The sequence below is a fragment of the Pan troglodytes genome, chromosome 2, assembly GCF_028858775.2.
Source record: "Pan troglodytes isolate AG18354 chromosome 2, NHGRI_mPanTro3-v2.0_pri, whole genome shotgun sequence".
NCBI lineage: Eukaryota > Metazoa > Chordata > Mammalia > Primates > Hominidae > Pan > Pan troglodytes.
This window is the reverse complement of record NC_086015.1, coordinates 112,756,109-112,783,134: the sequence shown is the minus strand read 5'-3', so window position 1 is coordinate 112,783,134 and position 27,026 is coordinate 112,756,109. Positions and strand designations below refer to the sequence as shown.

Below are 27,026 nucleotides of genomic sequence, written 5' to 3'. Positions count from 1 at the left end.
AGAGTAAAAGAGAAAGAGTTCTAACAATGGGACTACCCAAATACAAGAAGTCTATTGCTCCTTCTAAAACACAAATATTGCCAGGCATGATGGCTCACACCTGTAATCCCAACACTTTGGGAAGCCAAGATGGGCAGACTGCTTGAGCTGGGGAGTCTGAGCCCAGCCTGGGCAACATGGTGAAACCCCATCTCTACAAAAAAATACAAAAATTAGCCAAGCATGGTGGCGCACAGCTGTAGTCCCAGCTACTCAAGAGACTGGGATGGGAGGACCAACTGAGACCAGGAGTTAGAGGCTGCAGTGAGCTTTGATGGCACCCCTGCACTCCAGCCTGGGCAGCAGAGTGAGACTCTGTCTCAAAAAAACAAAACAAATAAAAAACATTAAATGACTTTCATAGGGATTAGCAAATCCTGGTCTGCTTAGCAACATCCTGAAAATCTGAAACCCTCGCTTTGCAGAGGGAGCCCAAAGTGACCACTCTTAAGAAGGCACATGAGATCATATTTTCAAACAGGCAATGTAATGAATGAGCTCATAAAAGTTTTTCATGCCCTACTAATTTTGATGATAGAAGTCACATTTGATTACCCTGCTTAAACATCCATTGTCAAGAGCAACTTAGGAAGACAGAAATGCCCTCTCTTACTGCCAAACTGCCCCTTAGACTTATTTAGAATCTTATCAATGTTTAAGGTTTTTCTCTCAGGGTATGAATTATCTGTTTTATAAAGGCATTCCCAAAAATGCTTTATATACTTGAAGAGAGCTCCAATATATAGTTATTGGAGGAAAAAAAGACAATTTTAGCATTTATTTTCCAAAAATTTGACTTTGCATTTCTATGGAGAGGAGGAAGCCAGAATTTTCCTTCAAAGATTTGCTGTTAAAATAAGGAACATGCCACTTTCCAGCAATGGACCTGGCTAGATGGCTAAGGAAAAAAATAGCTAGCAATCTCTCCATCCAATATTTGAGGCTAACTTACATAAATATTACTGACATACAATAAAACAATTGTTTTTATGCTCAACCACTAAAACAACTTAAAATTATAATAGCTACCATTCTTTGAGCGATTTGTTTGTGGCAGGCACTGGCTTCAGCACATTACAAATATAATTAACAACTCTATTAAATAGGTATTATTAGTCCAATGTTCAGATGAAAATATTGAGACTCAGATTGCTTAAAAGATATGTCAGGTTTAAATAGCTATGAACCAGCAGAGATCAGATTTATACCACAGTCAAATCCTGACTCTAAACTTTGAGTGTTTCCGTAGTGCTTCTCAAATTGTCCACATTATGAATTTATACAATTTTCTCATTTAAAAGAAAAACAAATTTTTATTTCCCATTCTCCTTACTTTTAAAATGGTATTGGTACTATCTTCTGGTACTATCTTCAACATTGTTGTTGTAAGATAAAATTAAAGTAGAGGGTGCAGTGGCTCAAGCCTGTGAACCCAGCACTTTGGAAGGCTGAGGTGAGAGGATCACTTGAGGCCAGGAATTCGAGACCAGCCTGAGCAACATAGCAAGACACCATCTCTACAAAAAAAAAAAAAAAAATTTAATTAGCCAGGCATGGTGCACGCACCTGTAGTGAGCTTCCTGGGAGGCTAGGGCAAGAGGATTGCTTGAGCCCAGGAGTATAAAGCTGCATGCAATAAGTTAGGATCGCAACACTGCACTCCAGCCTGGACAACAGAGTGAGAGTTTATCTCTAAAAAAACAAAGAAAGAAAGATGATCTTCTCATCTCAATTCCCCTGTAGAAACTGGTAACATTAGTCACCTTCAGAAGGCAGTCTGTGATTGTAGAAAAGGAAAGGAAGGGAGAATTTTCACTACATGCCCCTTTTACTTTTTTAGCCATGTAACTACATTAACTGATCAAAGAAATAAATAAAATTTAATTTTTAAAGATAATTTTCTAGATTCTACATATAAGTGAGATCATACAGTACCCATTTTTCTGTGTCTGCCTTATTTCATTTAACATAATTTCCTCCAGTATCATCCATGTTGTTACAAATGGCAGGATTTCCTTGTTTCAGAGCTGAATGATACTCCATTGTATCTACATAGCACATTTTCTATAAATATTCATCTGTTCATAGACACTTAGGCTGTTTCCATATCTAGGCTACTGTGAATAATGCTGCAATGAAAACCCAGATAGCTCTTTTTTTTTTTTTTTTTTTTGAGACAGTGTTTCACTCTCTCGCCTAAGTTAGAATGCAGTGGCGTGATCTCGGCTCACTGCAGCCTCAACCTCCTGGGCTCAAGTGATTCTCCTACCTCAGCCTCCGGAGTAACTGGGATTACAGGCACGTCCCTCCATGTCAGGCTAACATTTTGTATTTTTAGTAAAGACAGAGTTTCGCTATGTTGCCTAGGCTGGTCTCAAACTCCTGGACTCAAGCAATCCACCCCCCTCGGCCTCCCAGAGTGCTGGGTTTACAGGCATGAGCCACCGCACCCAGCCAGATATCTCTTTGAGACAATGATTTCATTTCCCAAAAAGTCAAACTTATAGAAGCAGAGACTAGAACAGTGGCTGCCAAGGGCTTGGGGGTGGAGGAGCTGAAGAGATACTGGTCAATGGGTACAAATTTTCACTTACAAAGTGAATAAGTTCTGAGGATCTAATGTACAAGAAAGTGACCATGGTTAATAACACTGTGTTGTTTACTTAAAATTTGATAAAAGAACAGTTTTTCAGTGTCTTCTCCATACAAACACACACACACACAGCACTTACATAGAAAATAGTAACTATGGATGATGATAAATGTGTTAATTTGGTTGTAGCAATTATTTCACAATGTATACATACATCGAATTATGTTGGAAATATTGAATATATACATTTTTATTTGCAGTTATATTTCAATAAAACTAGAAAAAAATCAAGAGTAACCTGGGTAGTAATAATGGATTTCAGTTCTATCTATCAATCTGAATTCATGCTTAGCTTAATATAGATACAGATATGTATAGATACCTATGTATGCATGGGCTAGTATATGCACATATAGTTTTTGCTCTGAAGCTGAGAAGGCCTAAAGAAGTAGCAACAAAAACTCATTAGGTCCCAGAACTTGGTTTCTTTTTTTTTTCTTTTCTTTTTTTTTTTTTTTGAGATGGAATCTTGCTCTGTTGCTCAGGCAGGAGTCCAATGGCACAATCTTGACTCACTGCAACCTCCACCTCCCGGGTTCAGGCGATTCTCCCGCCTCAGCCTCCCAAGTAGCTGGGATTACAGGCAAGCACCAACCATTTCCAACAAAAGGAATAAGGGATCCTCGAAGAAATGGCTGGTTTAAGCCTGGGGAAGGAAATATACAAGATAAGCCTGGAGCATCTTGTGTCAAAAAGTAAGGAAGAGCTGAAAATAAAAACAAAAAGCCACATTGCTATAGACACTGTGAGACACAGCAGGGGGTCCCTTTTGGGGATCCTGTAAATCTCAAGCATGAACACAAAGGAAAATCCTGAAATTCCTTCAAGCGAAATCCCAGGCATCTAGTTAGCCCCAGAAGTGAATTTAAGTAACTTGTTAAGCAAGAAGGAAATCGTAGCCTAAAACAAAAGCCAAGGAAATTACAGTTCCAGAGATTTTTGCTTTCCCTATAGAAACTAAGAATAACAACGTATGTCACTGAGTTGTCTTTCATGAGCTTGTACTCCCACTTAGGACCCCCACAAATGGATCCATTGGCACGTATACCCCCAATAAAGAGGACGTGAAGACTAAACTTTATTCACCCTTTATTCTGTTTCTTTCTGAGGGGCTTGGAGAAAAAAAGTTCCCCTAGCCAGGCCAGTTAATATTTTTCCACGGACCCCAAATTTTTAAACAAAGCTTCTCTTCTTAACCAATGGCAAATCAGAAGTTCTTGAATCTACCTACAACCTGTAAACCACCACTGCAAGATATCCTGCCTTTTTAAGCTCAAACCAACATGTAACCACCATATTGATTTATTATTTTGCCTATAACTTCTGCTTTTCTGAAATTTACCCTTGCCTTAAAAAACTCATTGGGGAGTCTAGACTTGGGCATTTAGCTGTCTGATCTTCCTTGTGTAGTACTATGCAATAAACATCTTCCTTTCTAGCACTGCAAAAACCTCAGTGTAGGCATCTGTTTTTACTGTGCCAGACAAGTGGACCCCAGTTCAGTTCTATAACAACAGGAGCCACTGAAAGAGCTCTCAGTAGCCAAAAATGGAAGGAATTAAGCAAAAAAATAAATAAAGTAGTATTGGATTATAACTCAAAGTATAAAATAAATATCCTAGTCCCTACAAACATAAATAAGGAGATTTTGGTGAACATCAGCAACCATAAACTGTGTTTATAATACGTATCCTTGATATGACGAGATGAAAATGGCACTTTACCTCTGTGGTCTTCCTCCCAATAACTCACAAACCTGTCTTATCATGAGGAAAACATCAGTTAAATTCAAATAGTGGGGACTAGAGAGGATCATGGTGGATGGGAGGCAGGACTGGATTGCAGCTCCCACTCGGACGGACAGAGCAGCATGTGGAGGCTCACTTCATGAACTTTTGCTCTAGAACTACTGCAGGAATAAATCAGGAAAGCTGAGAGAACCCACAGACCCACTGAAGGAGGCAAATTGCTCCTGCACGACCCGGGAGACACCACAAATACTGTGAGTGCCCAAACGGTGAAAATGGGAAAGGGGGATTGTCTGCCCTCGAACATACACCCTCAATGGGGAATCTCAAGGTCTAGCGAATGGGAGAAGATTCTAACCTCACCTGGAGCTGAGTCAATTTAGAGAGCAGAACAAAACACAGTGGTAGAAACAGCAGCAGGAAAAGCCCTGTGGGCTCTCTGGGTCTCCTAAGAAACCATTTCTGCCTTGCCTCACAGGGGTCCCTGGAGCAGGCTGCCTGGGGGTACTTGGAAAAGGCCACAGGGAGAAGGAAACCTCCAGCTGAACTTTGTAACAATTTCAACCAAATGAGAAGTCTCCCGGCCAGAACTCAGGGGAGGGTGTGAATCTGGTGTGCAGACTCCACAGGCGGAAAGTACGAAAGCCCTGCATGCTTTTGCAGCTGGGAGACTGGTAGCCTGGGGCAAGTTCTCAGCTCTGCTTGCCCACTGCCTGGAAACAAACTCAGTGCTATTGTGGGGATACAGGGGAAGAGTGGAAGTGAGACCAGCCTTTTTGGTTGCAAGGGAACAGGGTAAGGCCTGTGACTGCTGGCTTTCCCCCACTTCCATGACAACCTGAATGACACAGCAGAGCCAGCCATAAGCCTCTTGGGAACATAACTGCATTGACCTGGGAACCACACCCTCATCCCACACAGCAGCCCAAGCAAGACCCGCTCAAGGAGAGTCTGAGCTCAGATATGCCTAGCCCTGCCCCCACCTGATAGTCCTCCCCTACCCACCTTAGTAGCTGAAGACAAAGGGCATATACTCTTGGGAGTTCTAGGGCCCCGCCCACCACCTGATCCTCCCCATACTACCACAGCTAATGATCTGTTGAATGCACCACCTCCTGGCAGGAGGTCCACCAGTACAAAAATAGTGAATTAAACAGCCAAAACTAAGGACCCTCACAGAGTCCATTTCACCCCCCTGTCACTTCCACCAGAGCAGGTGCTGGTATCTACAGCTGAGAGACCCATAGATGGTTCTTATCACAGGACTCTGTACAGGCAACCCCCAGTACCAGCCCAGAGCCTGGTAGACCTGCTGGGTGGCTAGATCCAGAAGAGAGATGACAATCACTATAGCTTGGCTCCCAGGAAGCCACATCCCTAGGAAAAGAGGGAGAGTACTATATCAAGGGAACACCCATGGGACAAAAGAATCTGAACAACAGCCTTCAGCCATCTGACAGAGCCTACCAAAATGAGAAGAAACCAGAAAACCAACTCTGGTAATATGACAAAACAAGGTTCATTAACACCCAAAAAAAATCACACTAGCTCACCAACAATGGATCCAAACCAAGAAGAAAATCCCTGATTTACCCGAAAAAAAATTCAGAAGGGCAATCATTAAGCTAATCAAGGAGGCACCAGAGAAAGGCAAAGCCCAATGTAAGGAAATTTTTTTAAATGATACAAGAAATGAGAGGGGAAATCTTCAAGGAAATAGATAGCATAAATAAAAAACAATCAAAGCTTCAGGAAACAATGGACACACTTATAGAAATGCAAAATGCCCTGGAAAGTCTCAGCAATAGAATCGAATAAGCAGAAGAAAGAACTTCAGAGCTTGAAGACAAGGTTTTCAAATTAATCTAATCCAACAAAGACAAAGAAAAAAAGAAAATATGAACAAAGCCTCCAAGAAGTCTGGGATTATGTTAAACAACCAAACTTAAGAATAATCAGAGTTCCTGAGAAAGAAGAGAAATCTAAAAGTTTGGAAAACATATTTGGGGGAATAATCAAGGAGAACTTTCCGAGCCTTGCTAGAGACCTAGACATCCAAATACAAGAGGCACAAAGAACACCTGGGAAATTCATCTCAAAAAAATCATCGCCTAGGCACACTGTCACCAGGTTATCTAAAGTTAAGATGAAGGAAAGAATCTTAAAAACTGTGAGTCAATAGCACCAGGTAACCTATAAACTAAAACCTATCAGATTAACAGCAGATTTCTCAGCAGAAACCCCGCAAGCTAGAAGGGATTGGGGCCCTATCATCAGCCTCCTCAAACAAAACAATTATCAGCCAAGAATTTCACATCCAGCTAAACAAAGCTTAATAAATGAAGGAAAGATACAGTCTTTTTCAAACAAACAGATGCTAATTCACCACTACCAAGCCAACACTACAACAACTACTAAAAGCTCTAAATCTTGAAATGAATCCTGAAACATATCAAAACAGAACCTCTTTAAAGCATAAGCCTCCCAGGACCTATAAAACAAAAATACAATTTTAAAAAAAAAAGGTATACAGGCAACAAATAGCATGATGAATGGAATAGTACCTCGTATCTTAATACTAACATTGAATGTAAATGGCCTAAGTGCTACACTTAAAAGATACAGAATTGCAGAATGGATAAGAATTCACTAACCATCTGCTGCCTTCAAGAGACTAATCTAACACATAAGGACTCACATAAACTTAAGGTAAAAGGGTGGAAAAAGACATTCCATGCAAATGGACATCAAAAGCAAGCAGGATTTGCTATTTTTATATCAGACAGAACAAACTTTAAAGCAACAGCAGTTAAAAAAACAAAGAGGGGCATTATATAATGATAAAAAGGCCTTGTCCAACAGGAAAATATCACTATCCTAAATATATATGCACCTAACACTGGAGCTCCCAAATTTATAAAACAATTACTACTAGACCTAAGAAATGAGATAGACAACAACACAATAATAGTGGGGGACTTCAATACCTCACTGACAGCACTAGACAGGTCATCAAGACAGAAAGTCAACAAAGAAACAATGGATTTAAACTATACCCTAGAACAAATGTACTTAACAGATATTAACAGAATATTCTAGCCAACAACCACAGAATATATATTCTATTCAACAGCTCATGGAACTTTCTCCAAGATAGACCATATGATAGGCCACAAAACAAGCCTTAATAAATTTAAGAAAACTGAAATTATGTCAAGCACTCTCTCACACCACAGGGAACTAAAACTGGAAATCAACGCCAAAAGAAACCTTCAAAACCATGCAAATACATGGAAATTAAATAACCTGCTTTTGAATGATCATTGGGTCAACAATGAAATCAAGATGGAAATTTAAAAATTCTTTTTTTTTTTTTTTGAGATGGAGTCTCACTCTGTTGCCCAAGCTGGAGTGCAGTGGCATGATCTTGGCTCACTGCAACCTCCGCCTCACAGGTTCAAGCAATTCTCCCTGCCTCAGCCTCCCAGGTAGCTGGGATTACAGGCGCCCGCCACCATGCCTGGCTAATTTTTGTAGTTTTAGTAGAGACAGGGTTTCGTCATGTTGGCCAGGCTGATCTTGAACTCCTGACCTCAGGTGATCTGCCTGTCTTGGCCTCCCAAACTGCTGGGATTACAGGCGTGAGCCACTGCACCCAGCGGGAAATTTAAAAATTCTTTGAACTGAATGATAATAGTCACATAACCTATCAAAACCTCTGGGATACCACAAAGGTGATGCTAAGAGGAAAGTTCATAACTCTAAATGCCTACATCAAAAAATCTGAAAGACCACAGACAGACAATCTAAAGTCACACCTCAAGAACTAGAGAAACAAGAACAAACCAAACCCAACCCTAGCAGAAGAAAGGAAATAACCAAGGTCAGAGCAGAACTAAATGAAATTGAAACAAAAAAAAAAAAATAGAAAAGATAAATGAAATAAAAAGCTGGTTCTTTGAAAAGATAAATAAAATTGATAGACCATTAGCAAGATTAACCAAGAGAGAAAATCCAAATAAGCTCAATTAGAAATGAAATGGGAGATATTACAACTGAGAACACATAAATAGAAAAGATTATTCAAGACTACTATGAACACTTTTATGCACATAAACAACAAAACCTAGAGGAGATGGGTAAATTCTTGGAAAGATACAACCCTCCTAGTTTAAATCAGGAAGAATTAGATACCATGAACAGACCAGTAACAAGCAGCAAAATTGAAATGGTAATTTAAAAATTACCAAGAAAAAAAGGCCAGGACCAGATAAATTCACAGCTGAATTTTACCAGACATCCAAAGAAGAATTGGTACTAATCCTTTTGACACTATTCCACAAGATAGAGAAAGAAGGACCCCTTCCTAAATCATTCTATGAAGCCAGTATCACCCTAATACCAAAGCCAGGAAAGGACATAACTAAAAAAGAAACTACCGACCAATATCCCTGATGAACATAGATGCTAAAATCCTTAACAAAATACTAGCTAACCTAATCCAATAAGATATCGAAATGTAATATACCATGATCAAGTGGGTTTCATACCAGGGATGCAGGATTAACATATGCAAATCAATAAATGTGATACACCACATAAACATAATTAAAAACAAAAATATTACATGATCATCTCAATAGATGCAGAAAAAGCATTCAACAAAATCCAGCTTCCCTTTATGATTAAAACTCTCAGCAAAATCAACATACAAGGGACATACCTCAATATAATAAAAGCCATCTATGACAAACCCACAGCCAACATAATACTGAATGGGGAAAAGTTGAAAGCATTCCCTCTGAGAACTGGAACAAGACAAGGATGCCCACTCTCACCACTCCTCTTCAACATAGTACTGGAAGTCCTAGCCAGAGCAATCAGACAAGATAAAGAAATAAAGAGCATCCAAATCGGTAAAGAGGAAGTCAAACTGTCACTGTTTGCTGCTTATATGACTGTACATCTAGAAAACCCTAAAGACTCTTCAAAAAAGCTCCTAGAACTGTTAAAAGAACTCAGCAAAGTATCCGAATACAAAATTAATGTACACAAATCAGTAGTTCTGCTATACACCAACAGCAACCAAGCTGAGAATCAAATCAAGAACTCAACCCCTTTTGCAATAGCTGTAAAAATAAAATAAAATAAAATAAAATACTCAAGAACATACCTAACCAAGAAGGTAAAAGACATCTACAAGGAAAACTACAAAACACTGTTGAAAGAAATCACAGACAACACGAACAAATGGAAACACAGCCCATGCTCATGGATGGGTAGAATCAATATTATGAAAATGACCATACTGCCAAAAGCAATCTACATATTCAATGCAATTTCCCTCAAAATACCACCATCATTCTTCACAGAACTAGAAAAAAACAATCCTAAAATTCATTTGGAACAAAAAACAAGCCCGCATAGCCAAAGTAAGACTAAGCAAAAAGAACAAATCTGGAGGCATCACATTACCTGATTTCAAACTACACTATAAAGACATAGTCACCAAAACATCATGGTATTGGTATAAAAATAGGCACATAGACCAATGGAACATAATAGAGAACCCAGAAATAAAGTCAAATACTTACAGCCAACTGATTTTTGACAAAGTAAACAAAAACATAAAATGGGGAAATGACACTGTATTCAACAATGGTGCTGGGATAATTGGCAAGCCACATGTAGGAGAATGAAACTGGATCCTCGTCTCTCACCTTATACAAAAACTAACTCAAGATGGATCAAGGACTTAAATCTAAAACCTCAAACTATAAAAATTATAGAAGATAGCATCAGAAAAACCCCTCCAGACATTGGCTTAGGCAAGGATTTCATGACCAAGAACACAAAAGCAAATGCAATAAATCAAAGATAAATTGCTGGGACTTAATTAAACTAAAGAGCTTTTGCACAGCAGAAGGAACAGTCAGCAGAGTAAACACACAACCCACAGAGTGGAAGAAAATCTTCACAATCTATACATCCGACAAAGGACTAATATCCAGAATCTACGACAATCTCAAACAAATTAGCAAGAAAAAAATCAAACAATCCCACCAAAAAGTGGGCCAAGGACATACATAGACAATTCTCAAAAGAAGATATACAAATGGCCAAGAAACATATGAAAAAATGCTCAACATCATTAGTTATCAGGGAAGTGCAAATCAAAACCACAATGCAATACCACCTTACTTCTGCAAGAATGGCCATAATCAAAAAAATCAAAAAATAATAGATGTTGGTGTGGATGTGGTGAACAAGGAAAACCTCTACACTGCTAATGGTAATGTAAGCTAGTACAACCATTATGGAAAACAGCGTGGAGGTTCCTTAAAGAACTAAAAGTAGAACTATCATTTGATCCAGCAACCCCATTACTGGGTACCTACCCAGTCATTATACAAAAACGATACTTGCACACACCTGTTTATAGCAGCACAATTCGCAATTGCAAAAATGTGGAACCAACCCAAATACCCATCAAACAACGAGTAGATAAAGAAATTGTGGTGTGTGTGTGTGTGTGTGTGTGTGTGTATGCATGTGTACATATATATGAAATTGTGGTATATATGGTATATATATAGAAAGAATTGTGATGTATATATCTCACAATATATATATGATGGAATACTACTCAGCCATAAAAAAGAATGAGTTGATGGCATTTGCAACAACCCGGATGAGATTGGAGACTATTATTCTAAGTGAAGTAACTCAGGAATGGAAAACCAAACATCGTATCTTCTCATTCATAAGTGGGAGCTAAGCTATGAGGATGCAAAGGCATAAGAATTACATAATGGACTTTGGGGGCTCTGGGGTAAGGGGTGGAGGGGGTGAGGGTAAAAAGACTACAAATAGGGTAGAGTATATACTGTTTGGGTGATGGGTGCACCAAAATTTCACAAATTACCACTAAAGAACTTACTCATGTAACCAAACACCACCTGTTCCCCATAACCTACGGAAATAAAAAATAACAGCTATAAATATATGGATTAATTTCTGCATTCTCCATTTTATTCCATTGGTCTGTATGTCAAATAGTAGGACATCCTGTAAAACATGTGACTAGTATTTCTCAAAACTGTGAAGGTCGTCAGAACCATAGGAAAGTCAGAAAAACTGTCACAGCCAGGAGAAGCCTAGAGAGATACAACAACTAAAAGTGATGCAGTATCCTGGATGGGATTCTAAAGTAGAAAACGAGCATTAGGGGCTGGGCGTGGTGGCTCACGCCCATAACCCCAGCACTTTGGGAATCCAAGATGGGTGGATCACTTGAGCCCAGGAGTTCAAGACTGGCCTGTGCAATATGGCAAAACCCTGTCCCTACTAAAAATTTAAAAATTAGTTAGGTGTGGTGGTGTGTGCCTATGGTCCCAGCTACTCAGGAGGATGAGGTGGGAGGATCACTTGAACCTGGGAGGTCGAGGCTGCAGTGAGCCATCATCATGCCACTGCACTCCAGCCTGGGTGACAGAGCAAGACCCGTCTCAAAAAAATAAAAGAAAGAAAAGAAAAGAAGAAAAAAAAATAGGTAAAAACTAAGGAAATAAAAAGAACTATGGACTTTAGCTAATAATAACGTGTCAATGTTGGTTCATTAATTATGACATGTATCATACAAATGTAAGACAATAAGAAGGAAAACTGGATGTAGGGTATATAGGAACTCTGTACTACTTTCTTAATTGTTCTGAAATTCCAAAACTGCTATGAAAAGTAAAATCTGAGCCAGGCACGGTGGCTCACACCTGTAATCTCAGCACTTTGGGAGGCCAAGGAGGGTGGATCACTAGAGGCCAGGTGTTCGAGACCAGCCTAGCCAACATGGTAAAACCCCGTCTCTACTAAAAATACAAAAATTAGCCAGGTGTGGTGGCTGGTGCCCGTAATCCCAGCTACTCAGGAGGCTGAGGCAGGAGAATCGCTTGAACCCGGGAGGCTGCAGATGCAGTGAGCCAAGATCACACCACTGCACTCTAGCCTGGGTGACAAAGTGAGACTCTGTCTTAAAAAATAAAAATAAATAAATAAATAAATAAATAGTATTTAAAAATGAGAAATATATGAAACAATGGTTTTCAGATATGTGAAAATGGCACAGGGATGTGATTCTTGAAAGAAAGCAAACAATGTGAGCCCTAAAATTGCTTCACTGCCTAGAGAGAGCTTACAGGGTGCAGCTCAGGAAGGAAGCCCCTATAGGGAATCCACAAGGGTTCCCTGAGGTGAGGAAACAAAGTTTAGAGCTTGGGGACACCAAGACAGCTAGAATTTAAAGACCAGATTACCAGAGAAGAGAGAGCTGATAGAGCAAACGCTCCGGAGATCTATAGAGGATTGCCCTTGATTCTTCAGCTGCCCACTGATTAGCACATGTGTTTGAGGAAACGTCCCAGGGCCAGGGAGAGAACATCAGAAAGAATCAAGTGAAACAATCACCAGAGCTCACACAGGTCAAGAGTTCATATTGCCACTAGCCAGTGTGGGAAGGCCTGTTAACACATGGTGCAACAAGTAGAATTTTCGGAAGGTGTTGCCTCAGCATTAGAGCCGAATTAGCCCTAGGACCCACCTAACAAATTAAAAGTAAACCTTAAAAAAATAAAATTGTTTCCAGATAACTGCCTGCCAGAAAAAAAAAAAGACCAAAACTATTTAAAGGAATGCAAACAACCCCAGCCAACAACATAAAATTCAAAATATCTGGCATCCAATAAAATTTAAAAGGCATGCAAAAAAGCAAGAAAATGTGATTCATAATAAAGATAAAATTAATGATCGGAAATAGACACAGAAATGACACAGATAATAAAATTAATAGTTATTAAAACAGCTACTGTAAACATACTCCATATAAAAGAATGTAAATGGTGAGCATGGTAAAGAGTATGGTAAATGGTAAGCATGCTAAAATACTTAAAAGGCACAAACTGATTTCAAGAGATAATAAATGCAGTCTCTGGAAAAAATGTGCCAGATTAAATTAACACCAGACACTGCAGAAGAAAAAGTTAGTGAACTTGAAGAAAGCAATAGAAAAAAAAAAAAGACCCACAGATCAAAGGAGCTCAATGAACACCAAACAAAAAATATATATTTTATATAACATATATATACTGAAATAATTAAAAATGCTCACCGTCACTAATGAAAAATGATCGACATCACTAGTCATCAGAGAAATACAAATCGATACAAATCAAAACCACACCAGATACCATCTCATACCAGTCAGAATGGCTATTACTAAAATATCAAAAAATAACAGATGCTGGTGAGGCTACAGTGAAAAGAGAAAGCTTATGCACTGTTGGTGGGAATATAAACTAGTTCAGCCACTGTGGAAAGCAGTTTGTAGATTTCTCAAAGAACTTAGAACTATACCAGCCAACACAGCAATCCCATTACTAGGTATATACCCAAAAGAAAATAATTCATTCTACCAAAAAGACACATGCACTTGTGTGTTAATTGCAGAACTATTCACAATAGTGAAGACATGGAATCAACCTAGGTTCCCATCAATGATGGATTGGAATAAGAAAATGTGGTATACATACACCATGGAATACTACACAGCCATAAAAAAGAATAAAATAATTTCCCTTGCAGCAACATGGATGCATCTGGAGGCCTTACACTAAGTGAATTAACACAGAAACACGAAAGCCAAATACAGCATGTTATCACTTGAAAGTGGGTGCTAAACGATGGGTACTCACGGACATAAAGATGGTAACAATACACACTAGGGACTATTGGAGGGGAGGGTTGAAAATTTAATTATTGGGTACTACGCTCAGTACCTGGGTGACGGAATCAATCATACATACCTCAAACCTCAGCATCATGCAATATACCCAGGTAACAAACCTACACATGTACCCTCTGAATATAAAATAATAGTTGAAATTATTAAAAATTTATATATGAAGAAAATTACAAGGCATATTCACTTTAAGCCAGTGTATATTAGTTATCTATCACAGCATATCATTTTATCCAAAACTTAGTAACTAAAAACAACAAACATTTATGATTCCACATAGTTTCTGAGGGTCAGGAAGCCAGGAGTAGCTTAGCTGGGTGGTTTTGGCTCAGGGTTTCTCATAGGGTTTCAGGCAAACTGTTGGCCTGGGATTGGAGGCCTCCATCTGCAATTGGAGGATCTACTTCCAAGCTGACTTCATGAAAATCAAAAACCTTTGCTCTTCCAATAACACTATTAAGAAACCCCATCTCTACTAAAAATACAAAATTAGCCGGGTGTGGTGGCGCATGCCTGTAATCCCAGCTACTCAGGAGGCTGAGGCAGGAGAATTTCTTGAACCCGGGAGGCAGAGGTTGTAGTGAGCTGAGATCATGCCATTGCACTCCAGCCTGGGCAACAAGAGTGAAATTCTGCCTCAAAAAAAAAAAAAAGAGAGAAAGAAAGAAAAGAAAATGAAAAGGCAGGAGTGGAGAAAATATTTGCAAAACATACAATCTGATAAATTACTTCTAGAATATATGAAAAATTCTTACAACTCAGGCTGGGCACGGTGGCTCATGCCTGTAATCCCAGCACTTTGGGAGGCCGAGGTGGGCGGATCACAAGGTCAGGAGATCAAGACCATCCTGGCTAACACAGTGAAACCCTGTCTCTACTAAAAATACAAAAAATTAACCGGGCATGGTGGCGGGCGCCTGTAGTCCCAGCTACTCCAGCCTGGGCGACAGAGCAAGACTCTGTCTCAAAAAAAAAAAAAAGAAAAGAAAAAGAAATTCTTACAACTCAAGAAGAAGAAGACAAATGACCCAGTAAAAATGGGCAGAAGATTTGAACAGACACTTCACTGAAGAAGATACAAGAATGGTAAATAAGTATATTTAAAAATGTTTAACATCAGTAGTTATTGGGAAAATGAAAATCAAAACCATAAAGTAGTACCAGTATACCCACTGTGTAATGGATAAAATTAAAGAGAATGACCATACCAAGTATTGGTGCAGACATCAAACAATGAACGTGTTCATATATTGCTGAGGAGACTGTAAAGTGGTACAAACACTTTGATAACTTAGCAGTTTCATAGAAGTTCAACATAGATCTACTGTATAATCCAGCCATTCCAACTCTAGATATTTTACCAAGAAAATCAAAGAATATATCCATACAAAGACACAGACATAGACTTGTACAGAGACTTCTTACTTGCTCATAGAAATTTCATTAGTAAGAGTCACAAACTAGAAAAAAATAAATACCCAAGAATAAGTGAATGGGTGAACATACTTTGGTAAATCAATACAATGGAATACTACTCACCAATAAAAATAAGAAACCACTAATAGATTCAACAACATGGATTAATCTCAAAATAATTACACCACGTGAAAGAAGCCAGAACCCTCACTCCAAAAATGCATACTTTAGAATTCCATTTACATGAAATTCTAGAAAAAATGGAAATTAATCTACAGTGTCAGAAATCAAATTAGTGCTTTCCTGAGGATGGAGAGAGAGGAAGGGAGATTGGATTACTAAGAAGGACAAGGAAACTTTTAGGGATTAATGAAAATGTTTATTTCACTGATGAGTGTAACAGTTTATTCACTTTATAGGTACACAAAATTCTTCAAACTGTTCACTTTATGTATATGCAATTTCTTGTATGTCAAATATACATCAATAAAGCTGTAATAAGTAATAGTTAAGGATAATAATAGAGCATAACTGATTCAATAAAATAAGAATCCATGAGCCCATACTGATATTCAAAGAAAAGATCTATCTTATAGTACAATGCCAACTAATAAACTTACAAGAACTGATCAAATTAGAAAATAACAATGCCAGGCATGGTGGCTCATGCCTGTAATCCCAGCACTTTGGGTCGCTGAGATAGGCAGATCACTTAAGGCCAGGAGTTTGAGACAAGCCTGGCCAACATAGTGAAACCCCATCTCTACTAAAAATACAAAAATTAGCCAGGCATGGTGACAGGTGCCTGTAATCCCAGCTATTCAGGAGGCTGAGGCAGGAGAATCACTTGAACCCAGGAAACGGAGGTTGCAGTGAGCTGAGATTGTGCCACTGCACTCCACCCTCGGCATCACAATGAGACTCCATCTCAAAAAAGGAAAAAAAAGAATTAGAAAATAACATTCAGCAACCACTGCTGTAATAAATTATTCAGACAAGAATTATCCATAGATGTTAAGCTCATTAAAATTTTGATGAAAAAATAGATACATATGTATAAAATTTAAAAGTAAAGCTCAATAAAATATCTGTTATTAATGAACTCTACAGTGGAGAAATATAAACATCATCTTAACAGTGTGACAAAAGTTACTATCATTATTAATGAGGAAAATTGGTATTTTGTGCTTCCTAATGTGAGGCATTGAGAGGAAAATCGTATTGCTTCTATAGCATTCTTACCAAAAATCCATACTCTGAATCTAGACATGAAGAAACATCAGACAAACCCAAATTGAGGGAAATACTATAAAACAACTGACCTATCCTTTTCAAAAATGGCAAGATCATGAAAAATGAGGAAAAAACTAAGCATTGAAGGAAACTAAAGAGACATGACACCAGCCTGGCCAACATGGTGAGACCCTATCTCTACTAAAAATACAAAAATTAGCCAGGGGTGATGGCATGATGGCACATGCCTGTAATCCCAGCTACTCGGGAGGCTGAGGCAGGAGAATCACTTGAACCCAGGAGGCGAAGGTTGCAGTAAGCCAAGATCATGCCACCGCACTCCAGCCTGGGCAACAGAGCAAGACCCTGTCTCAAAAAAAAAAAAAAAAAAGAGACATGACCACTAAATACAATGCATGATCCTGAATTGAATATTGAAACAGAAAGGAAAGGCGGAAGAGGAAAAGTTTTGTTGATGATGCTGTTGCTCTTCTTTTCAATAAGTGACATTAGTGAACAATTGTTGAAAATTTTTTTATTATACTTTAAGTTCTGGGATACATGTGCAGAACGTGCAGGTTTGTTACATAGGTATAGACATGCCATGGTGGTTTGCTGCACCCATCAACCTGTCATCTACATTAGGTATTTCTCCTAATGCTATCCCTGCAATTGTTGAAATTTAAGTGGAATTTGTGGATTAAAGTATTGTAGCAATGTTAATACCCTGATTTTGATGAGAGTATTGAGGTTATATGGAAAAGTATCCTTGTTTTTGGAAATACACACTGAAGTATTTAGGGGTAATTTGTCAACATGTCTGCAACTTAATCTCAAATGTATCAGGAATAAAATAACGGTATATGAAAGAAAAACAGACAAATGTAAATGATTAATAATCAGGAAATCTGGGTGAAGGGTATAAGGTAGTTCTTTGTATTATTTGTGTTTTTCTTGCAAATCTATAAATTTGAAATTATTTCATGGTAAAAAAGGAATTTGAGGCTGGGCGCAGCGATTACAGGCATGAGCCTGTAATCCCAGCACTTTGGGAGGCCATGGCAGGCAGATCACCTGAGGTCAGGAGTTCGAGACCAGCCTGGCCAACATGGCGAAACCCTGTCTCTACTAAAAATACAAAAAGTAGCCTGGCGTGGTGGCATGCACCGGTAATCCCAGCTACTCAGGAGGCTGAGGCACAAGAATCACTTGAACCCAGGAGGTGGAGGTTGCAGTGAGTCTAGATAATGCCACTGCACTCCAGGCTGGGCAACAGAGTGAGACTCTGTCTCAAAAAAACAAAAACAAAAAATAAATAAATAAATAAATAAAAACATGAAGATTCTTAAGCCAAAGAAAAAGAAAAAGAAATTTGAGGAGAAAATAATTTTTTTTTTTAATTATTTCAAATTCGATTTTACAAACTAAAACATTATTGGTGAATTTGATTAAAGGGTATCTAAGAGTTCCTTTCATTATTCTTGCATCTGCATCTTTTCTGTAGGTTGAAATTATTCCCCCCCGCCCTCCAGAAAAAAAGTAGGTAATGGAAGTCCTGGGAGGATGAAGAGAGGCTTCTCTGGCCTTGAGAAAGAGCCAGTATATTTATTCATACATTCAACATATATGTATTAAATGCCTACCTTGTGCCAAGCATTATCCTCATTTCTGGGGATGTGGACTTGAATGGGTGGGGTGCAGTGGTGCAGACCTGTAGTCCCAGCTGCTTGGTAGGCTGAGGTGGGAGAATTGCTCAAGCCCAGAAGTTCAAGTCCAGCCTGGGCAACATAATGAGACCCATCCCTAAGGAAAGAATAATAATAAAATAAATAGACTTGAGTGGAACAAATATAACCTGGAGCTTATTAGTTAGGGGGTCCAAGGTAGCCAGCCACCCATAGACCCTTTCTTGAGGAAACTGAGCAAAAGGAAGGGGGTATCAGCAAGAGCAGTCTCTGGATAGCAACATTATTATTGTTTAAAGCCCTTAAATACATCCAGTCCTCTTCTGAAAGTTTTTGTTCAGCTTTTCACCTGGAAGGGATTCATCATTTTCAAATTCTACATCACTTAAATACAAATGTCCAATAGTGTCACTTACAGGAAGAATAACAATAGCATCAACAAACATATTCCCTGCTATGGACTGAATGTTTGTATCCCCCCAAAATTTCTATGTTGAAATTCTAACCCCCAATGTGATGGTATTTGGAGATGAGGCCTCTGAGGGTAATTATGGTTGAGGGTAGGGCCCTCCTGATGGGATTAGTGGCTTTATAAGGAGAGGAAGAGGCCAGGCACAGCGGCTCATGTCTGTAATCCCAGGACTTTAGGAGGCCAAGGCAGGCGAGTCACTTGAGGTCAGGAGTTTGAGACCAGCCTGACCAACATGATGAAACCCCATCTCTACTAAAAATACAAAAATTAGCCGGGCGTGGTGGCACGTGCCTGTAGTCCCAGCTACTCCGGAGGCTGAGGCAGGAGAATCACTCAAACCAGGGAGGTGGAGGTTGCAGTGACCCAAGGATCGCGCCACTGCGCTCCAGCCTGGACGACGGAGTGAGACTCCACCTCAAAAAAAAAAAGAAAAAAGAAAAACAGAGAGAGAAAGGAGAAAGAACAATCTCTCTCCCCCTCCAGGTGCAACTGTGGAGTAAAGGGCATGTGAAGACACAATGAGAAGGCAGTTATCTGCATGCCAGGAGGAGCATCCTCACCAAAACCTAGCCATGCGGGCACCACAACCTCCAGAACTGTAAGAAAATACATTTCTGAGGCCGGGCGCAGTGGCTCCTGCCTGTAATTCCAGCACTTTAGGAGGCCGAGGCAGGTGGATCACCTGAGGTCAAGAATTCGAGACCAGCCTGACCAATATGGTGAAACCCTGTCTCTACTGAAAATACAAAAATTAGCCGTGCGTCATGGCGTGTGCCCGTAGTCCCAGCTACTCGGGAGGCTGAGATAGGAGAATTGCTTGAACCCAGGAGGTGGAGGTTGCAGTGAGCCGAGATCGCGTCACTGCACTTCAGCCTGGGCAACAGAGCGAGACTCCATCTCAAAAAAAATAATTAAATAAAATACACATCTGTTGTTTAAGCCACCCAGTATGTGGTATTTTGTTATGAGAGTTCAAGCTAAGACATTCCCTTTCCCTCATTTCCTTTCTTCTTCAAGTTCTAATTCGGGATCAAGCGTCATATTTATTTTTCATGTTTGTTGCAATAATGTCTCTCTGCCGTCATTATGAACATATAAATAAACTAGAGAGGAAGTGCCTATGACGGATGTTTTATTAAAAAAGTGTGTTTTTTCTTTCAACTACAAAATAATAATAATAATAAAGGGTAATTTTTTAAAAGCACTTAGTAGCTAGTATGTTAAGGGTTTTAGAAGGTTTGTCTCACTAAATCCTCCCAACAAATATGAGGTGGGTTCTACTATTATTCCCACACCCCTCATTTGTTAATGACTTAAAGAAGTGAAGTCTCTTTCTCAAAGTCATGGCAGTATTTAAGTGGTAGAGCTAAGAAGAATTCTCCAGAACACAGCTTCTTAAATGTACATACAAATCACCAAGCGATCTTGTTAAAATGCAGAAACTGATCCTGTATGTCTGGAGGAGAACTAAGACTCTGCATTTCTAATAAGCTCCCAGCCAATGCAGAGACTGTCCTCCACTAAATACCCTTTGAATAACAAGGCTGTAGACGTACATGACAGCTAAGTGTGCCCCGCACTAAGCCCTTGCTAGGTATTTCCTGAATTATTTAACAATGGCAGAGATAAGGAAAGAGAAACAAAGATTTTTAAAACCTGTTGTTGACCTTATTGAGGTTAGCAAGTCACGATTATTGTAACTTTTCTTTCCATGGATGTTGTAAAATAAAATATCTTGTGGGAGAGTTGGAAGATTTCCAGGTAGAAGATACTGCACAATTACAGAAGACAATGCAATACTAGAAAGCTGAGAACAGACCATTACCATGCAGTGAACGCTTTACCTCTATGTGTGTCTACTTAGCGGCAGCACAATTTCAGCACGACTGTATTCCTTGTCCATACTTCTTTCCATTGACCCAGTTAGTGAGAATGCTGTGAGTTAATACTAAATATCTCACCCTCTAAATATCATATGAGGTTATTGGGGCTGCAAAAATCCTGTCAGGAAGAGAAGAGTCACTGGAAGCAAAGCTGACAGCAAATGCTAGCTGCTAATGTTCCTACTAAGAGTCTGTGGGTAGAACTACCCATCAAAGCAAGTTACTGATAGGGCAACTGCACATTAGTGTTTCTGAGTATAAAGTACAAGTACAGGTTGGTGTGTAGCAGCCTCCAGAAGAGATAAGTTTTGAGACAGACCTTAAACACTCCTGTCAATCATTATTTTTAAAAAAATACAGCTTTACCAATTGACTTGTCATAAGCTGCACATCACATATTCAAAGTGTACAATTTTATAAGTTTTGACAGATGTATGTATATTCATGAAACCATCATCACAATCCAGATAATGAACAAGTCCAACCATCCCCTGAAAAGTTTCTCATAACCTTTTGTAATCCCTACCCACTCCCATCTCCAGGCAACTACTAATCTACTTTCTATCACTGTAGGTGAATTCACATTTTGTGTGTTCTCCTTTTGCTCGGTTTCTTTCACTTAGCATAATTATTTTGAGACTCATCCACATTGCTGTGTGTATCAATACTTTGCCCCTTTTATTGCTGAGTAGTATTTCATTGTACAGATACACCACGGTTTACCATTCACCTGTTCATGGCATATGGATTATTTCCCATTTTTTTGGCTATTACAAATAAAGCTGTTTTGATGGCATTGTCATTTTTACCTGTAGAAACTCACTTTAGGTCTTTACCAAAAAAAAATCTTTTTGAGCATATGAAATAGAGTTATAATAACTGGCTTTAATGTCCTTTACTTCTTTTTTTTTTTTTTTTTTTTTTTTTTTTACAGAGTTTCACTCTAGTCACCAGGCTGGAGTGGAGTGCAATGGTGTGACCGCCGCTCACTGCAACCTCCACCTCCCAGGTTCAAGTGATCCTCCTGCCTCAGCCTCCTGAGTAGCTGGGATTACAGGCACCCACCACCATGCCCGGTACTAATTTTTGTATTTTTAGTAGAGACAGCGTTTCACCATGTTGGCCAGGCTGCTCTCAAACTCCTGAGTTCAGGTGATCCACCTACCTCAGCCTGCCAAAGTGCTGAGATTATAGGCATAAGCCACCGTGCCCAGCCTCTGTATCACTTCTTGATCCAATTCAATTGATTGATTTTTCTCTTCATTATGCATCAGTTTTTGTTGTTGTTGTTGTTGTTGTTTGCCTTTTTTCATGCCTAGTAAAATTGTGAATTTCACCTTGATGAGTTCTGCATCTTTTCTGTATCTCAATAAATATTCTTGAGCTTTGTTCTCAGATATAGTTAAGTTACTTGGAAATGGTTGGATCCTCTTTTGGTCTTGCTTTTGAGACTTATTAGGAATGGGCCGGGTGTGGCGGCTCATGCCTGTAATTCCAGCACTTTGGGAGGACAAGGTGGGCAGATCACTTGAGGTCAAGGGTTCGAGACCAGACTGGCCAACATGGTGAAACCCCCATCTCTACTAAAAATACAAAAATTAGACAGGCCTGGTGGTACATGCCTGTAATCCCAGCTACTGGAGAGGCTGAGGCACAAGAATCACTTGAACCCAAGAGGTGGAGGCTGCAATGAGCTGAGATCCCACCACTGCACACAAGCCTTGGCAACAGAGTAAGGCTCCAAAAAAAAAAAAGGGGGGAGGGGGCCGGGCGCAGTGGCTCACACCTGTAATCCCAGCACTTTAGGAGGCCGAGGCCGGCGGATCACAAGGTCATGAGATCGAGACCATCCTGGCTAACACAGTGAAACCCTGTCTCTACTAAAAATACAAAAAATTAGCCGGACATGGTGGCAGACACCTGCAGTCCCAGCTACTCAGGAGGCTGAGGCAGAAGAATGGCGTGAACCCGGGAGATGGAGCTTGCAGTGAGCCAAGATCGTGCCACTGCACTCCAGCCTGGGTGACAGAGCGAGACTCTGCCTCAAAAAAAAAAAAAATTAGGAATGACCAGAGCCATGATTAGTCTTGGGTTAACTTAACTATTGCACACTACTGAGTCAAGGCCCTTCTCAGTATTGTCCCCAGCGTCCTATGAATTGTGAGCTTCTCCAGTCTAGCTAGTAAGATAGCAGTTTCTCTGGCCTTGTGTGAGTGTTATATGCTCTTCTCTCTAATCCTCTCAGTGGTTTTTCCCCGGCTTTGAGTCATTTCCTCTCATGGATGTGCTGACCAGCTTTCTCCTGAATACTAAGGGGCACCCTCTACAGATCTCCAGAGTTCTCTCTGGGGCAGCTCCTTCACTTCTGGCACTCTGTCCTGAAAATGCTAGCTGCCTCCGTTTCCCCAGACTCTCAATTCTGTCTCCTCAACATACAGAGTTCTACCAGACCCTGCCTGGGGTCCCCCTCTCTTTGTCACAACCTGGGATCTCTCTCAGTTCAGAAGGCTGTGTAATCACAGGGCTCATTTGTTTCCCATTTTCCAAGATTACTGCCCTTCATTGCTTGATGTCTTAAAAATTGGTTTTATATATTTTTTGTCTATTATTTGGTTTTTTTCTATGTTTTTTCAGAGAAGACTGTAAACTCCAGTAATTCTTATTCCATCTTGGTAGTAAGATATTTGCATCTTAAATTTGTGCTGTGGTATAGGTTTTTGAGCTCTGAGATATAAGCACTAGACCAACTCCCCCTTTTTCTCAAAGGTCTGAGTATTAGATCTGTAGGGCCCTTATTGTTAAGCCTTTAATGGTTGGTAATTTCAAATTCTTCCCTTTGTTTCTCCACCTTTATGGGTGCGTCATGGGCTGAGTTGTGTTCCCTCAAAATTCATATGTTGAAGTTCTAACCCCCAGTACCTCACAAGGTAACTGTATTTGGAGATTGGGTCTTTAAGAATGAAGTTAAAATAATGTCATTAGAATGGGCCTTAATTCAATATGACTGGTGTCCTTATAAAAAGAGGATGTCATTAACCCAACCTGTTGTCACAATGCATCACATCAGTCTATTTCACACACACACACACGCCACACACACACACACACACATACACACACAGACAGTGCTATTTTCCTCATCTCTATTCTTTAAACAGAAGATACATTCAGTATCTGATTGTGGAAGCAAATCAAAGCATCTGAGTAGAAATCTTAAACACTTTAGAATAATAAACTCTACATTTTTGCATGTTGTCTGTTTTGGAGGGGCCTATGTACATGTGGGGTTATTATATTGAAACAAGGGAATACATTTACACTAGTGTAGCAAAACAAAGAGAACTGAGAAGAATCAGAAAATGATGACAAAACTGGTAGTCCTAGACTCTAGGTTATGGCTAACTCAAGATTTTACTCCCCAATATACAAAATACACAAAAGCTGATTATTATATCGACTCTAAATATTATCATTTTCTAGGTCGCTTATAACCTCAAATTCAGAACCTAGAATCTAACATGCAGAAAACAGTAGTACTGATCATGTTACTATTAAAATTGTAAATATGACAAATAACAGAAAAAAGTGATCTTTTTGAATCCCAGAAACGCCTAACCCTGAGACCTTCCAAAGCTATCTAAAAGTGACCCAGAGTGAGATATGTGTCAGGAAATTGGAGCTGTATAGTCTTATTTTTCTTCATTTATACATATAATATAAATATACATATTATATATTATTATTTATTATTTATTATATAATATATTATTTGTTTAATATTTAATATATCTTATTATATATTAATATATATTTTTTGAGACAGGGTCTCACTCTGTCACCCAGGCTGCGGTGCAGTGGCTTGATCACGGCTCATAGAAGCCTCAATTTCCTGGGCTCCCAGCTCAGCCTCCTGAGTAGCTGGGACCACAGGCACATGCCACCAAGCCCAGCTAATTTTGTTTTTATTTTTTGTAGAGATGGGGTCTCCCTGTGTTGTACAAATTGGTCTCAAACTCCTTGACTCAAGCAATCCTCCCCTCTCGGCCTTCCAAAGTGCTAGGAGTACAGGTGTTAGCCATTGCACCCGGCCCGTTTATAATTTAGTATGAACTCTTAGTACTGTCCTCTTCGTTAAATAGAGGCATGGATTTACAAAAAACCATTGATATAAAAAAAAGTAACCTTTTAATTCAAAATATTTAATCAGAAACAAATAGCTGTACTTCCTTAAAAGATGAGTCCTCAGCCTGGGCAACATAGTTAAACCCCTTCTCTAGAAAAAATATAAAAATTAGGCTGGGCGCAGTGGCTCACGCCTGTAATCCTAGCACTTTGGGAGGCTGAGGTGGGCGAATCACTTGAGGTCAGGAGTTCAAGACCAGCCTGGCCAACATGATGAAACCCTGTCTCTACAAAAAAAAAAAAAAAAATAGCCGGCCTGGTGGCGCACGTCTGTAGTCCCAGCTACTTGGGAGGCTGAGGTGGCAGAATCGCTCGCAACCGGTAGGCACAGGTTGCAGTGAGTCGAGATCCCACCATTGCAGTTCAGACTGGGCGACAGAGCGAGACTCCGTCTCAAAAAATAAATAAATAAAATTAAAGAATACAAGAGCACCCAGATTCATAAAGCAAGGTCTTTGAGACCTACAAAGAGACTTAGACTCCCACACAATAATAGTGAGAGACTTTAACACCCCACTGTCAATGTTAGACATTTCAACGAGACAAAAAATTAACAAAGATATTCAGGACTCGAACTGAGCTCTGGACCAAGCAAACCTAATAGACATCAACAGAACTCTCCACCCCAAATCAACAGAACGTACATTCTTCTCAGCACCACATAGAACTTATTCTAAAATGAACCACATAGGCCGGCCGCGGTGGCTCACGCCTGTAATCCCAGCACTTTGGGAGGCCGCGGCGGGGTGATCACGAGGTCAGGAGATCGAGACCATCCTAGCTAACACGGTGAAACACCGTCTCTACTAAAAAAATACAAAAAAATTAGCCGGGCGTGGTGGCAGGCGCCTGTAATGCTAGCTACTCCGGAGGCTGAGGCAGCAGAATGGCGTGAACCCGGGAGGCGGAGCTTGCAGTGAGCCGAGATGGCGCCACTGCACCCAGCCTGGGAGACAAAGCGAGACTCCGTCTCAAAAATAAATAAACAACTAAATAAAAAATAACATTGACCACATAATTGGAAGTAAAACACTCCTCAGCAAATGCAAAAGAACGGAAATCATAACAAAGTTTCTCAGACCACAGTACAATCAAATTAGAACTGAGGATTAAGAAACTCACTCAAGGTGTTCGCAGCCGCCACCGCACCCCCATGCCGCCATCACTCTCCAAGCCAGCGCCGCCTCTGGCTCGCAGGGCTCCAAGCTGAAGGATAAGGGAGGTAAATAAGGAAGCCTCTATACCATGGCTTGTACAAAGCGGACTGCCTGCAAATCGACCGTAAAGCAGCCAGGAAGCAACTGGGTACAAAAGCCGCTCACAAGAGTGCGCCCTCTACTGGAGGGGTGAAGAAACCTCATCATTACAGGCCTGGTACTGTGGCACTCCGTGAAATCAGACGTTATCAGAAGGCCACTGAACTTCTGATTCGCAAACTTCGCTTTCAGCGTCTGGTGCAAGAAATTGCTCAGGACTTGAAAACAGATCTACGCTTCAGAGTGCAGCTATTGGAGCTTTGCAGGAGGCAAGTGAGGCCTACCTGGTTGGCCTTTTTGAAGACAGCAACCTGTGTGCTATCCATGCCAAACGGCTATTATGCCAAAAGAAATCCAGCTAGCACGCCGCATACAAGGAAAACGTGCTTAAGAATCCACTATGATGGGAAACATTTCATTCTCAAAAAGAAAAAAATTCTCGACCGGGCGCGGTGGCTCACGCCTGTAATCCCAGCACTTTGGGAGGCCGAGGCGGGCGGATGACGAGGTCAGGAGATCGAGACCATCCTGGCTAACACGGTGAAACCCCGTCTCTACTAAAAATACAAAAAATTAGCCGGGCGTGGTGGCGGGCACCTGTAGTCTCAGCTACTCGGGAGACTGAGGCGGGAGAATGGTGTAAACACGAGAGGTGGAGCTTGCAGTGAG

General features: G+C 40.1%; 1 long non-coding RNA gene across 1 annotated transcript in view; it reads right to left on the bottom strand.

Annotated features, from left to right (window-relative positions):
* Window positions 1-26,441, bottom strand: part of LOC742397 (uncharacterized) — a 49,937-nt gene extending 23,496 nt beyond the window's left edge. The window contains exons 1-2 of the long non-coding RNA XR_010155685.1: window positions 26,224-26,441; window positions 18,523-18,682 (exon numbers count right to left, since the gene is read on the bottom strand). This is a non-coding gene — a long non-coding RNA (uncharacterized LOC742397). The remainder of the gene's footprint in view (window positions 1-18,522; window positions 18,683-26,223) is intronic.
* Between the last annotated feature and the right edge of the window lie 585 nt (window positions 26,442-27,026).